This window comes from Tupaia chinensis, unplaced genomic scaffold, assembly GCF_000334495.1.
Source record: "Tupaia chinensis unplaced genomic scaffold, TupChi_1.0 Scaffold144991_2, whole genome shotgun sequence".
In the NCBI taxonomy this organism is placed as follows: Eukaryota; Metazoa; Chordata; class Mammalia; order Scandentia; family Tupaiidae; genus Tupaia; species Tupaia belangeri.
Window position 1 is genome coordinate 3,891,904 of NW_006204851.1, and position 13,796 is coordinate 3,905,699.

Genomic DNA, 13,796 nt, shown 5'->3' on the forward strand with positions numbered 1-13,796 from the left:
GGAGCTCCTTGTCTCTTTTCTCTTCTATCTCAGTTAGTTTGGTCACTACAAATATTCTGAATTTCTTATCCAACATGTCCACGATGTCCATTGTATTGACTGTGGGTGATGTAGGCTTGATGATTTCCTTTGAGGGAGAGGCCTTTTGTTGGTTGCTCATATTTCTTGAGTCTCTGCAATTGTTCCTAATCATCAGGTACTCTATATGTTGCTTCCTAATTTATTTAAGGTAACCTTGAGTGTTAAAACTTGTATCGGATTAGAAATTTGATGATTTCTATTATGGTTGGCCTACCTGTTGCTCACCATTACCATTAACTGTTGCAACTAGTCCTGGATGGCCCAAAGTCTTCCCTGTTTCTAAGGAGTGTTGAGCCTCCAGCTGACCTAATAAGCAACACCTCAAGAGCAAAGAAAAATGAAAAAAGAAAATCGTGTGGCGCTATTCAAATCACCAAAATTCAGAGTCCAAAGGCTAGTAGGAAAGGGCCAGGGGATGAGTGACAGGACCAGGTTGGTCGGGCCTGCAGCCTCAGTCCGCCTGGTGTCAGGAACTACTGGCTGGCTTGATCCGGTTTCCGGTTGGATGGGGTGGGAGTTTGTCTTAAAGTCCAAGACAACCAACCTGGAGTCCAAGGAGGAGGAATGGTGGGGATGCACGAAGGTTCCGGGGTGGGGGGAGGTCGGGCCTGCAGCCTCAGTCGGCCTGGTGTCTGGAACTACTAATGCAGAAGTCTTGTGACTCTTTTTATTCCTGAATGTTTAAAAATATATTTAAAAAATTTAAATTTTAAATTAATCTTAAAATAATTAGAAATAATTAAATTTATTACTAAGTATTTCAATTTATTCCTAAGTTTTTAAAATGTAATTATAAGTGGAATTCTTTCCTTAATTCCCTTTTGGATTGTTTATTGCTACAGTAAAAAAATATAACTAATTTTTGAGGCTGACCTTATATTCTGTAATTTTACTGACTTCATTTGTCATTTCCATTTGTTTTTTTCTGGAGCAATTTATTCCTAAGTTTTTAAAATGTAATTATAAGTGGAATTCTTTCCTTAATTCCCTTTTGGATTGTTTATTGCTACAGTAAAAAAATATAACTAATTTTTGAGGCTGACCTTATATTCTGTAATTTTACTGACCTCATTTGTCATTTCCAATTGTTTTTTTCTGGAGTCTTTAGTATTTTCTGTGTATAAGATGTCTCATGGGGGCCAGCAGGTGGCATGGTGGTTAAGGCACTTGACACTCCCACATGGCTAACCATGGTTTGAGTCCCAGACCTGGTAGCTGTTTTTCTCGCTTTCTCTCCCTCTCTGTCTGTCTCTCTCTCTGTCTCTCCCTGGTCAAATTAAAATAAGTGAATGAATAAATAAAATTTTAAAAATAAATTAAAAAAAGATCATTTCTCATGTGAATAAAGATATTCTAACTTCTTTCTTTTTAATTTGGATGTCTTTTATTTTGTTTTTTCTTGCCTAGTTACATTGGCTAGAACTTCCATTTTCATGAAGTAGCAAAAATGGACATCTTTGCTTGGTTTTTGATTTTAGTTAAAAAGCTTTCAATCTTTCACCATTAAGTATGATGTTTGGTGTGCATTTTTCATACATTTCCTACATAGGGCTGAAGACGTTCTTTTCTATTCTTATTTGAGTCCTTTTTTTGGCTTTTATAATGTAATCATGTAGAACTGTTCAAAAAAGTGGTTAATATTAGCAAGAAAAAGATGCTCCTTATAGACAGTTTACTCTGATACTAGACCAGATGGGCCACTTCTTCCCTTTTTCTCCAATGTTTATGACTCACAGGACCTGAAGTAACAGTACCTCCCCCTGCCCTAGTTATAGCATAGGAGAAACTACATGCAACTAATCTCCTAGCAGTGAAAATCCAGAGGTCTGAAGGGATGAGGAAGAAAAACTGTACCCTTCAGGGAAGTGGAGAGAAGTGAAACCAAATTTTCATGAACAGGAGGAAAAAGAAGGAGGAAAAACTGAGAGATATCACTGCCTCTGATAACTATCAGAAGTGAACTGGATATAGCTTGATAGATGACTATTTTGGAAACAAAAATAGTATTTAGTACCACCTTCTGAATGAGATATATAACCTTTATTATTTAAAAGCAATATTTTCTTTTTTGGCAATAGATGACACAGAAGCTCCACAATTGCTATGTCCAAATAAATCCATCGTAAGTTGAAAATACCATAAGCCAAAAGTGCATGTAATACTGTTAACTTGTCAAACATCATAGTTTAGCCTAGCCTACCTTAAAAGTGTTCAGAACACTTACATAAGCCCACATTTGGGCAAAATCATCTAATACAATGCTATTTTTTAAATAATAATAAAATGTTGAATAGTTTATGTAACTTACTGAGTGCTCTATCAAAAGTGAAAAACAGAGGCCAGCAGGTGGTGTAGTGGTTATGGCACTGGGCTCCCACACGGCAAACAACAGTTTGAGTCCTGGAACTGGCAGCTCAAAAATCATGCTGGGCACATGTGCATGCATGTCCCAAATCCTGAGAGGATAATGGAAGAGAAGGGATTGTGGTGTGGCCATTCTCCTTGGGGGCAATTTCTCACTTTCCCTCTCACTGTCTCTTTCTGGCCAGCACACATGCCTTATGGGAAAAAAAAAAAAAAACTTAAAAGAAAGTGAAAAACAAAATGTGTCCCCATACTGTCTTAAGTCAAAGTCATTGACAATTTTAAAATAATTGAAACAAATAGTAGCCCATATAATCAAAAAGTCAAAAAACTTTTAAGTAAAACCATCATAATTCAGGGATTATCTGTATTTTAATAGCCATTTCAATCATTATTTATTTAAATCAGAGGTTATAATTAGTTCTGGAGAGATGGAAAGAAATAAGTCACATGTTATAAAAAACTGCCATTTGCCTATCTACCTGATGGCATGATCACTAAGCCTGCTCATGTTAAGTTGTAGCAAATTATTGAACATTGATATATAGACAACTGGCATTCAGGAAATATTTCAAGGCTGAGAATTTAAATTTGAGAGTCATAAGCACAATTAATAAGATTGGGTTGATGTCACTAAGGGGTGAAAGAGACAGAAGAAAGAAATCTAAGGACTAAATCTTGAGGTCTTCAATACTAAGTGACCAGCAAAGAAAATGGGAAATGACTAGCAAGATGAAGAAAAAAGAGGGAGAGAAGACAGAGACAGTATAGTGGTTAGAAACCAAAGAAAGAAACAATTATATAAAAAAGGTTTCATTGACATTTAATTTCTGTACATACTTACAGTGTATATAATAATTTTTCATAAATGTTACATGATAATTTTTCCCAGCATGAATACAATACCTATTAGTCTAGTACAAGACATTACTGAATTACCTGCAAGAAAATGAAATAGGACCCCTCTCTCTAATCATTAACAAAAATCAACTCTAAATTGATCAAAAATATAAACATGAAACCTCAAATTATAAAACTACTTGTCGATAAACTTTTGGAGACATTGGAGTAGGCAAAGAGTTCTTAAATTAGACTCCCAAAGCACAGGCAATAATCCCAAAAATAGGTAAGTGGGACTGCACTGGGTTAAAAACTTCTGCACAGCAAAAGAAAAAATAATTAGAGTAAAGAGACAACCCTCAAAATTGGAGAATATATTTGCAAACTATGCCTCAAATAACAGATGGATAACCAGAATAAACAGGGAAAGAAATTGTTTTAAGGAGTGTTAACTCGCTCATAGTATGCTGCTGACAGTTTAAGATGATGACAGAGAATTGATTCTTGGATCTAGCAGTATAGACTCACTGATAACATTGACAAGAACAGTTTCAGTAGAGTAGCATGGGTAAAAGTCTACTTTCAATGGTGTATTAGTTTTCTTTCTTTCTTTTTCTTTTCTTTTTTAATTTAATTTAATTTTTTTTTGTTTTTACTGATGCCTGGGTCTCACTCCTAAGTATACCAATGTGAATTATCCTAGGTGAGACTAAACAACAGGATTTTTTCTATTTATTTATCTATTTATCTATCTATCTATTTATTTATTGAGAGATTTTTGCTATTGGGCACATGCACTCGCCAGAAAGACAGAGAGAGACAGAGAGAAAATGAGAAATCACCCTCCAGGGGGGATGGCCACGTTGCAATCCCTTCTCCTCCATTCTCCTCTTGGGATCTTGGGCACGCATGCACACGTGCTCGGCGTGAGTTTAAGACACTGGGTCCGGGATTCGAGCCATGTTGACTACATGTGAGTCCAACAACGTAGCCATTACGCCTACTGCTAGTCCCAACAATGGTGTATTAGTTTTCTAGGGCTGCCCAAAGAAATTTCTTAAAACTGGGTGACTTAAAACCATACGAATTATCTTAGCACACAGATTTGAAGATTGAAAGTCTGAAATCGAGGTGTAGGCAGTTCATTGCATCTGGAAGTTCTGAGGGAGTCTGTTCCCTGATTCTTTTCTAGCTTTTGGTGGTTGCTGCCAATCCTTGATTTTTCTTGGCTTGTGAGTGCATCAACCCAATATCTCTTACTCTGTCTTCACATTGTATTCTCCCCATGTCTTCTATCATCTTCCCACTGCTCGTCTTTCTCAGTATTTCTTATCCTCTTATAATGCACAAGTTATACTGAATGAGGACCCACTCATTTTAACTTAATTACATTTGTAAAGACCACATTTCTTTTTTTTCTAAGAGAGAGAGATTTTTTGCTACAAGGTGCGTGCACCCACCAGAGAAGACAGAGAGAAACATAGAGACAGAAAGTGAGAAATCACCCCCACTGAGGGTGATGGCCATGCCACAGTCCTTTGTCTTCCATTCTCCTTTTGAGATTGGGCCCATATGCACATGCACCCAGCATGAGTTTGAAACTGCTGGTCCCGCACTCGAACCATGGTCAGCCATGTGGGAACTCAGCAACGTAACTGCTATTTCATCTACCGGCCCTGTGAAGACCATATTTCTAGATAGGGTCACATTTACAAGTAACAGGAAATTAGAACTTCAGCATATATTTTTGGTAAATAAAATTTGACTCATAACAAATGTGTTTAGGAAAGAATAGAAAGAAAGGACTTTGAATATTTGAATAGCCAATAATTTGCAAGCAGAGGAATAGAGGGATAAATGAGAGCAAGAGAGTGTATTTGTTGTTGCTGTTTGCTTGGGTTTTTAAATTGTTCTTGTTTTTAAGATGATAAGAAAAATGTATATAAATATTGATGGAAATGATCTGGAAGAATAAAACGTCAGTGATATGAGAAGGCGGAGTAAATTCCTGCATCAAACAACGCCTTTGAGTAAGTGAGAAAGGATGGGATCCAGTGAACAAGTAGAGAAACTGGCCTTAGCTAGGAATGTGGACAATTCATCCCAGTTTAAAGGAAAAAAGAACAGCACTTACACAAGGAGTTGAGCACATTTGGCTTTGGAAGCTTGTGAAATGTTTCTTCTCATTGCTCTAATTTCTCATTTCCTGATAATATTCTCTGAGGGGCAATACTGAATTTACAAACAATTTTAGTATCTTCCTTTTTTAATTTAAAAATTTTAATTTATTTATTTACGTTCATTCACTGTACATCAATACAGTATGCAAAATGAAATTTTTCCATCCAGAATACACTGAATATTAGATCAATCAAGGATATTATCATACATGTTATCATCAGCAAATAGTTTTCCATGTCTTGTTTCTTATAAATTTTGCTTTTTTATCCCGCCTCGTGATTCCTTATCTCTCACCCTATGCCATTTCCCACCCTTCTCTCACACTGTCTCTGGAATCTACAGTTGCTTTCCATGCCTTTTTTTTCCCACATCTTATTGATTCACTAAATATCTTAATTAATCTAAATATTTTTAATAGCAAGCACAACTGATATATACAAATACATGAACACATGTCTGACTTTAAGTCATAAGCCTCAGTGAGTAAAATGAATAGTATAAAGTAGCACCTTGCTGGGGCTATATTGCTTACTGCAATCATTAAATATGTATTTTTAATGAATTTTTTAATTTCAAGAAAAAGTTTCAGTTTTAATAGATCAAAATAAAAAAAAATGTTAAGAGAAATTTGCTTAAGACTTAAAGCCAGGAAAAAGTTTAGGATTCAGTTCAAACAGTAGGTAGATGAAACTGTCAATAGTTCAAGAGAAGACAAAAATCCTTAAATGTGGAAAACAAACCATAGAATAAATCAACAATGTTTTAGTCAAAAGTCATAAAATTTTATTTCAACGGTTCAGTTTTATGTAATCAGTCTCTCACTGTGGTCTGATATTTCCACTTAAACTCTGAAAGTTAACATTCAACTCAAGACTTATCCCAAACATTAGGCTGACCATTTTCTTGGTTGTTTTTTGTACTCTCATTTCTTTGTGTCTGACTTTAGTTTTCCTGATATAGCACTCCCTTCAGCACTTCTTGGAGAGCTGGTCTGATGTTAGCAAATTCTTCCATGTTTTGGTTATCTGAGAATACTTTTGTCTTTTTTTACTATATGAAGGATAATCTTGCTGGCTATAATCTTGATTGAAATTGTTTTTCACTTAACACTTTGAATATATTTTCTCATTCTTTCCTTTCTCACATTGTTTTCAAAGAGAGGTTTAACATTAGCCTGATGGGATATCCTTTGAAAGTAACTTGACATTTCTCTCACCAATTTTAGTATCTTATCTTTGTCTGTGGTTTTGGTCAATCTGTCTATGATGCGCCTTGGAGAAGATCTTTTTTGGTTATTTTTATGTGTTATTTATATTTCTTAGGTCTGGATATTTGAGTGCCTCTCTTAGGTTTGGAAAATTTTCTTTCAGGATTTCATGGAATAGATTATCAATGCCCTTATTAATTTCTTCACTTTCTGGGATACTGATCATCTGGATGTTTGAGTGTTTAATGGTATCTAGTATTACTCATATATTATTCTCACTTTTTTTGTTATTTTCTCTATCTTCTCAGTCTTTTTGGAGAATTTTTCTAGGTCAGAGGTTCTATCTTCTACATCTGAGATTTGAGCTTCTGCATGACCTAATCTGCTTTTAATACTTTCAAGCGAGTTTTGATTTCCTGCATTACAGCCTTCATCTCTAACAATTCTGTTTGATTCTTTTTTATGGTATGTATCTCCTCTTTCAGATCATGCAAGAACTTCTTCACCTCCTGGAACTCATTTTCTCTGGTATCTTCTGGAGTTCATTGTCTCTATTCTACTGCATCTCTGTTAGCTTTTTCACTATGAATATTTTAAATTCTTTTTTTTTTTTGAGAGGTTTTCGCTATAGAGCACGTGCACTCGCCAGACAGACAGAGAGAAACATAGAGACAGAAAGTGAGAAATCACCCCCCGGGGGGACGGTCACGCCACAATCCCTTCTCCTCCATTCTCCTCCTGGGATCCTGGGCACGCACACACACGCGCCCGGTGTGAGTTTTAAGCCACTGGGTCCAGGATGCGAACCACGGTCGACTACGTGGGAGTCCAGCGACATAGCTATTACGCTAACTGCTGGTTCCCGAATAGTTTAAATTCTTTATCTGAAATTTCTATGAGTTCCCTTGGATTGTCTGTGGGGGATGAGGAGTTACTCTTTTCCCTTAGGAAAGAGACTTCCTTGGTTTCTCATAGTTCTTGTGCCTCTGCAGTTGTTTCTAGTCATTTGGTGGATTATACATCTTTTTCTATTTTTTTGGAGTTAAGTCTCAGCATTCAGAGGCATGTAAAGGAGGGGATTTGTAATTTCTTAATAGTATCATTGTTTTCCCTTTGTTCAGCAGATTCCATGGAAAGTGAGGATTCAGCTTACCTAAAAGTGTTCAGATATTTGGCTACTGTGCACCTAGACCTGTCTAGAAACTCAGTGTGTGGAGGCTAGCTAAATCTGGAGGGCAGGAGGGTGAAGTCTGGACAGAAGATCTTCAGTGGTCCTAATCCCTGAAATGGGCCATTAAGAACTCAGATACAGATGACTGTTGATTGGCCTGTCTTGACTAGATCTGGGGGTCAGGATAGTGAAGTCTGGGCAGAAGATCTTCAGTGGTCCTAATCCCTTCAATTTTAGTATTTTCATAGGACTAAAGCTTGTAGTATTAGTTATCCATTTTTGTGTAACTCCTCCCCCCCCCCCCCCGCCTTTTTTTAAGTGTTTTCACAATGCTAAAATGAAGATGTTGGCCCAGGCTTGTTTCAGAAAGGATTTATGTACTTAGTGGTTGTTGGAAGACCTGTTTTTTGAAGAGTGTTGAATTGAGGGCTTTAGTTTTCCACAGGCTCTTGGTCTGACTCTAGCTTCAGCTTCTTCCCATGTGGTATTTCTCACATGGCAGTTTGCTTCATCAAACCCTGCAAGCTGAGAAGGCAATAGAGAGAGTCTGGTAGCAAGACAAATGTCACAAGTACGAAAGTGACATTTCATCATCTTTGCTTTATTCTGTTGGCTATAAGGGCCCTCGAGGGAAGGGGATTATACAAGGGCACAGATATCAGGAGGCAAGAATGAGGGAACCATCTTTAAAGTCTGGCTACTATACTTCTCTTTCCTAAGCCTCACATTTATCCTCTCTTTATTGCCACGTTTCCAGGCAATGATTCCATTTGACTATAAGCTCTGAGTTCTGTAAACTATAGTATAGAGAATAATAATATTTCTATACTTGCCCGGTTAATCCACAGGTAGAGGAAAGTGGAAAACATGTCTGAGAACAAACTGATCCCAAATGTGGACATTTCCCTATGTGATATCTTCTAACTTATCTTCTTTTCTTTTTTACCCTCTCCTCCTCTCCTTCCTTCTCTCATCCCCTCTATCTCCCCTTCCCATTCTCTCTTCTCCTCTTTTCTCTTCTATACATTTCTTCTGTGAGAGACAGAGAGGTAGAGAAATAGAGAGAGAAGACAAGAACCTTCAACAGGGTCCTCATACCCTGATCTACTTCCTTTCTTAGCTGGCCCAGATTATGAGAGCATACATACTCAATGTGCTCATGGTTGTCCTGGGATATGAACCTATGATCTTTCACATGTAGACCCAGTTGTGTTACCCCATTCCACCACCTGGCCCTTCTCTTCCATATTCTTTTATGCTTTCACAAATTTTATCAATTCTATGGGATGTCTAGAAAAAAAAGTGAAGGAATATGGACAAAATGATATTTTCTTCTACGTGCTGAACTTGTGCCTTGTCTGAAGCTAACTTAAGTGGATTAGAAGGTTAAATTTTCTTTTACAGATAAGGTGTTTGTCCTACCAGTTTTCAGGAGAAATACTGTGATTCAGCTGGAAAAAATAAAACTCTTTGTGATCAAACTATATCTTTTACCATATCAGGACTGAGCTTCAATGAGTAATTTATAATTCTGTTTCCTGCAGACTGCTTTTTGTCTCATTTTCATTTTTCCATTATCTAGACATTAATGGTTTGATTTTGCTTCCTTCTTCTCATGCTGATAATTCAAATTGAAAGTTATTTATTACATGTGTGTGGAAAATATAAATAAAATGTCAGGAAGCTTGTAACTTTTATAAATACCACCCTGAAAGGAAAATCTTGTTCTTATACCTCAATGATTCATCGATTATAATAGTACTCTTTAGTTTTCTTCAGGTTAGGCATACTGAAAATTGTCCATTGTTTTTCTTCAATGTTCTTGATAACATTTATCTTTTTCTCCTGTTTCCTTTCAGTATCTTTGCAATAGAATTTTTCATAAAATTGTGAATATTAGTGCCTGGTGTATATATTTTTGTGGAGATTTTTTTGACACATATTCTTTTAGATCTTCTAATGATTAGATTAAAAAGCAAAGCCTTTTAGCTATATTTTTAAAGTTGGGTTCCCATAAACAGAGATGGTGGCATTGAAGCTATTTATGAGCTCTGTAATGAACAATGACAATGCTGTAAATCAAAAGAATATTTCCATATAAAGCAGAATAAGGCAGTTTGTAATCAAACATACCAATCTAGATAGTCACCAGTCTTTAGCATCTAATGTGGGATCTCGCTCAAGGAAAATGAGAGATTTTAAAGATGGAAATAATGATGCTATTCTTAGTTTTTTGCTCATTCTATGTATGTACCATGTATTAAAAGTCTAGATCATAGAAGCCACAGAAACTATCCATTAAGAAAACAGTAGTTCAGTAACTGCACTTCAGCTAAGTTTGCCTTTCTTAAAAACTTTGTTAGAGGCCCCCAGACCCTGAACCAACCAGGACAGAAACCTGTGAGCCACCTCCACGTTTACCTGTTTTTGGCCTAGGAGCTCAACATCACCGCTGTGAAGACTTCCCCAGTCAGTGTGCCTCCCTGCCCCCAAACCCTGCACCAACCAGGATGGAAACCTGCTAGCCACCTCCAAGTTTGCCTGTTTTTGGCCTCTGAGTTCAACTTCACAGCTGTGAAGTCTCCCCCAGTCAGTGTACCCCCTTCCCCAAGACCTTGCACCAGCCAGGTAGGATAGCTGCTTTGCTCCCTCTTGCTGTCCTCCTCGGTCCATTATAACATTTTTTTTTCTCTTTTTGAGAAAACAGTTCTCTGCCCTCCTCCCCATCCCGGGCCTTTCTCTTTTTAATCATTGTCTTTTTCTCACCTAGGATAAAAAGTTGCTAGCCACCTCCATGTTTGCCTGTTTTTGGCCTTGTGTGGCATGCTTGCATGCCACATGGTTTTCCATTTCATCCCAATTTTATTTTTTGCTAAGTGATTTTTTTTCCTTTTTCTTCTAGCACTTTTCTTCTTTTTTCTTTGCCTTCTCTACTTTTCTTCTTTTTTCTTTGCCTTCTCTATTTCTATTCCCTACCTTCATTTTATTTACCTTACTTTTCTGTTTTACTTCTTGCTCTTACCCTCTGCCTAGAGAAGTGTAGGTGCAAAGTAGCTAACCATCTGAGCATTGTGAGTTTTGGAGAATTCTTTGCACATAACTGTAGGGGTTGCAAAACTAGTGAAAATCCCCTTTACAAATCTGATTGTAAAACTCCACCTGTGATTTCCACATTTGAGGACTTAGTAAAAGGGAGAAATAGCACAGAATTTTTTCACAGTGGAAGAAATACATGAGTTCACAGTCACTGAATCCCAGAGAAATACATGAGTTAACAGTCACTGAATCCCTCTCCAACAAATTGACCAGAAGTGAATACATTACAAAATGACAAAATCTAAGAAAAGCCTCAAGGATGAGAAAATCAAGTAGTACATTCCCACCAAGGGAACAGTGTAGCCTTTCTCTAAGTAGGGAAAATTTAGAGCATATTACCAAAATGCCAGAAAAATAATTTAGAGTATTTATGGTAACAAAATTCTATGAAATTCAAGTGAAAAGTAATGCTGAGCTCCAATAGATGAGGAAGTCCTTCCACAATATGAAAGAAGAATTAGACACCATAAAAAGAATCAATCGGAATTGTTAGACATGAAGGCTATAAGACAGAAAATTAACACCTCCCTCAAAAGTATTAAAAGCAGGCTATACCATGTAGAAGATCGAATTTTGAAAGTATAAAACCAATCACCTAAAAAAAATTATCAAAAATACTGAGAAAACAGCCAAGAAAACTGAGGATAATAAACGAGAAATATTAGATACTATGAAATGCCCAAATATATGAATAATTGGTATCCTAGAAGGTGAAGAAACTAAGGGCATTGAAAATCTATTTCACAAAATCCTGGAAGAAAACTTTCCAAGTCTAGAGAGGCATTCAAACATACGGACCCAAGAAATACAAAGAACCCCAAGTAGAATCAATCAAAGAATATCCTCTCCATGCCACATTATAGCTAGATTGACCAAAACGACAAAGACAGGATACTAAGATTGACGAGAGAGAAACATCGTCACTTTGTAAGTGTACAAAGGCTATCCCATCAGGCTAACACCAGACCTATCATTGGAAACAATGCAACCAAGGAAAGAATGGGGAAATATATTCAAAGTGTTAAATGAAAAACAATTTCAACGAAGAATACTATACCCGGCAAGATTATCCTTCATATGGGAAAAGAAAATAAAAACGTTCTCGGATAAACAAAACCTGATAGAATTTATCAACTCCAGACAAGCTCTTCAAGAAATTCTGAAAGGAGGGAGGAGAAGGGATTGCAGCATGACCATCCCCCCTGGGGTGTGATTTCTCGCTTTCTGTCTCTCTGTCTCTCTCTGTCTGTCTGGTGAGCACGCATGCCCTATAGTGAAAACCTCTAAAAAAAAAAATTCTGAAAGGAATACTATACCAAGAAAACTGAAGAGACAGACAGTAATAAGAGAACAAAAAGAAACCAGGAATATGGCCAACTTAATGGTAGGGAAAAGTCTGGTAATATCGATAATAACATTGAATGTCAAAGGATTAGATTCTCTGATCAAGAGACACAGACTGGCTGAATGGATTAAAAATCAGAAATAATCCATCTGCTGCCTACAAGAAACCCATTTCATGGATAAAGACGTACATAGACTAAAAGTGAAGGGCTGCAAAAAGGTATTCCATGAAAATGGAAACCAAAAAAGAGCAGGAGTCACTATACTGATTTTGGACAAAACAGGCTTCAATACAAAACTCGTAAGAAAAGACAAAGAAGGGCATTATATCGTAAAAAATGGGTTAATTCACCAAGAAGATACAACGCTTATAACTATCTATGTCCTGAACTCAGGAACACCCAAATATGTAAAGGAAAGACTGCTAGATCTAAAAGGAGAGATAGACTGTAACACTAAAATTGTTGGAGGTCTTAATGCCCCATTATCTCCTTTAGACAGGTCAAAGAGAAAAAAAATAAGAAAAGAGACTCAGGACCTCAATGATACCATAAATCAGGAGGACCTGATAGACATCTATAGAACTTTCCACCCAAAAAACACAAAATATACATTTTTCTCAGCCCCACATGGTACTTTCTGAAAGATTGATCACAGATAGGGCACAAAACAAGATTTTACAGATTCAAAGGCACAGAAACTATATCCAGCATCTTCAACCATGATAGAATTAAACTTGATATTAATCTCAGGAAAGGCCCTCAAAAATATACAAATACATGGAAACCACATAACCTACTTCTGAATAATTCCATAACTACTGCAGAGATTAAGATAGAAATCAAAAGATTCATGGAAACTAATGATAATGAGTACAGAAGTTTCCATAATCTATGGGATATTGCAAAAGTGAGAAGTTCGTAGAAATTAATGCACATATGAAAAAGATGGAAAGGTGGCAAAAGGACAACATAACATCGTGCTTCAGGAAATTGGAAAAAGAACAACAAAAATAATCCAAAAACTGCCAGGAGGAAAGAAATAATAAATATTAGAGCAGAAATAAATGAAATAGAAAATAAGTGAACTATACAGAAAATATACAGTAAAAGCTAGTTCTTTGAAAAGATAAACAAGATTGACACACCATTAGCCAGACTAAGAAGAGAGAAAGGAACCAGATAAGTCAAATCTGCAACAAATCAGGCAGCATTACAACAGACATAACAGAAATATAAAACATCATTAGAGGATGCTATGAGCAACTCTATGCTAACAAAGAAGAAAACCTCGATGAGATGGACAAATTCCTGGACACATATAATCTACCAAGACTGACTCAGGAGGACATAGAAAGCATGGATATCAATGAGATTGAATCAGTAATACATAATCTCCCAACAAAGAAAAGTCCAGGTTCCTATGGCTTCACTGATCAATTTTACAAAACTTTTTTTTTTGGAGAGGTTTTCGCTATAGGGTGTGTGCGCTCGCCAGGAAGACAGAGAGAGG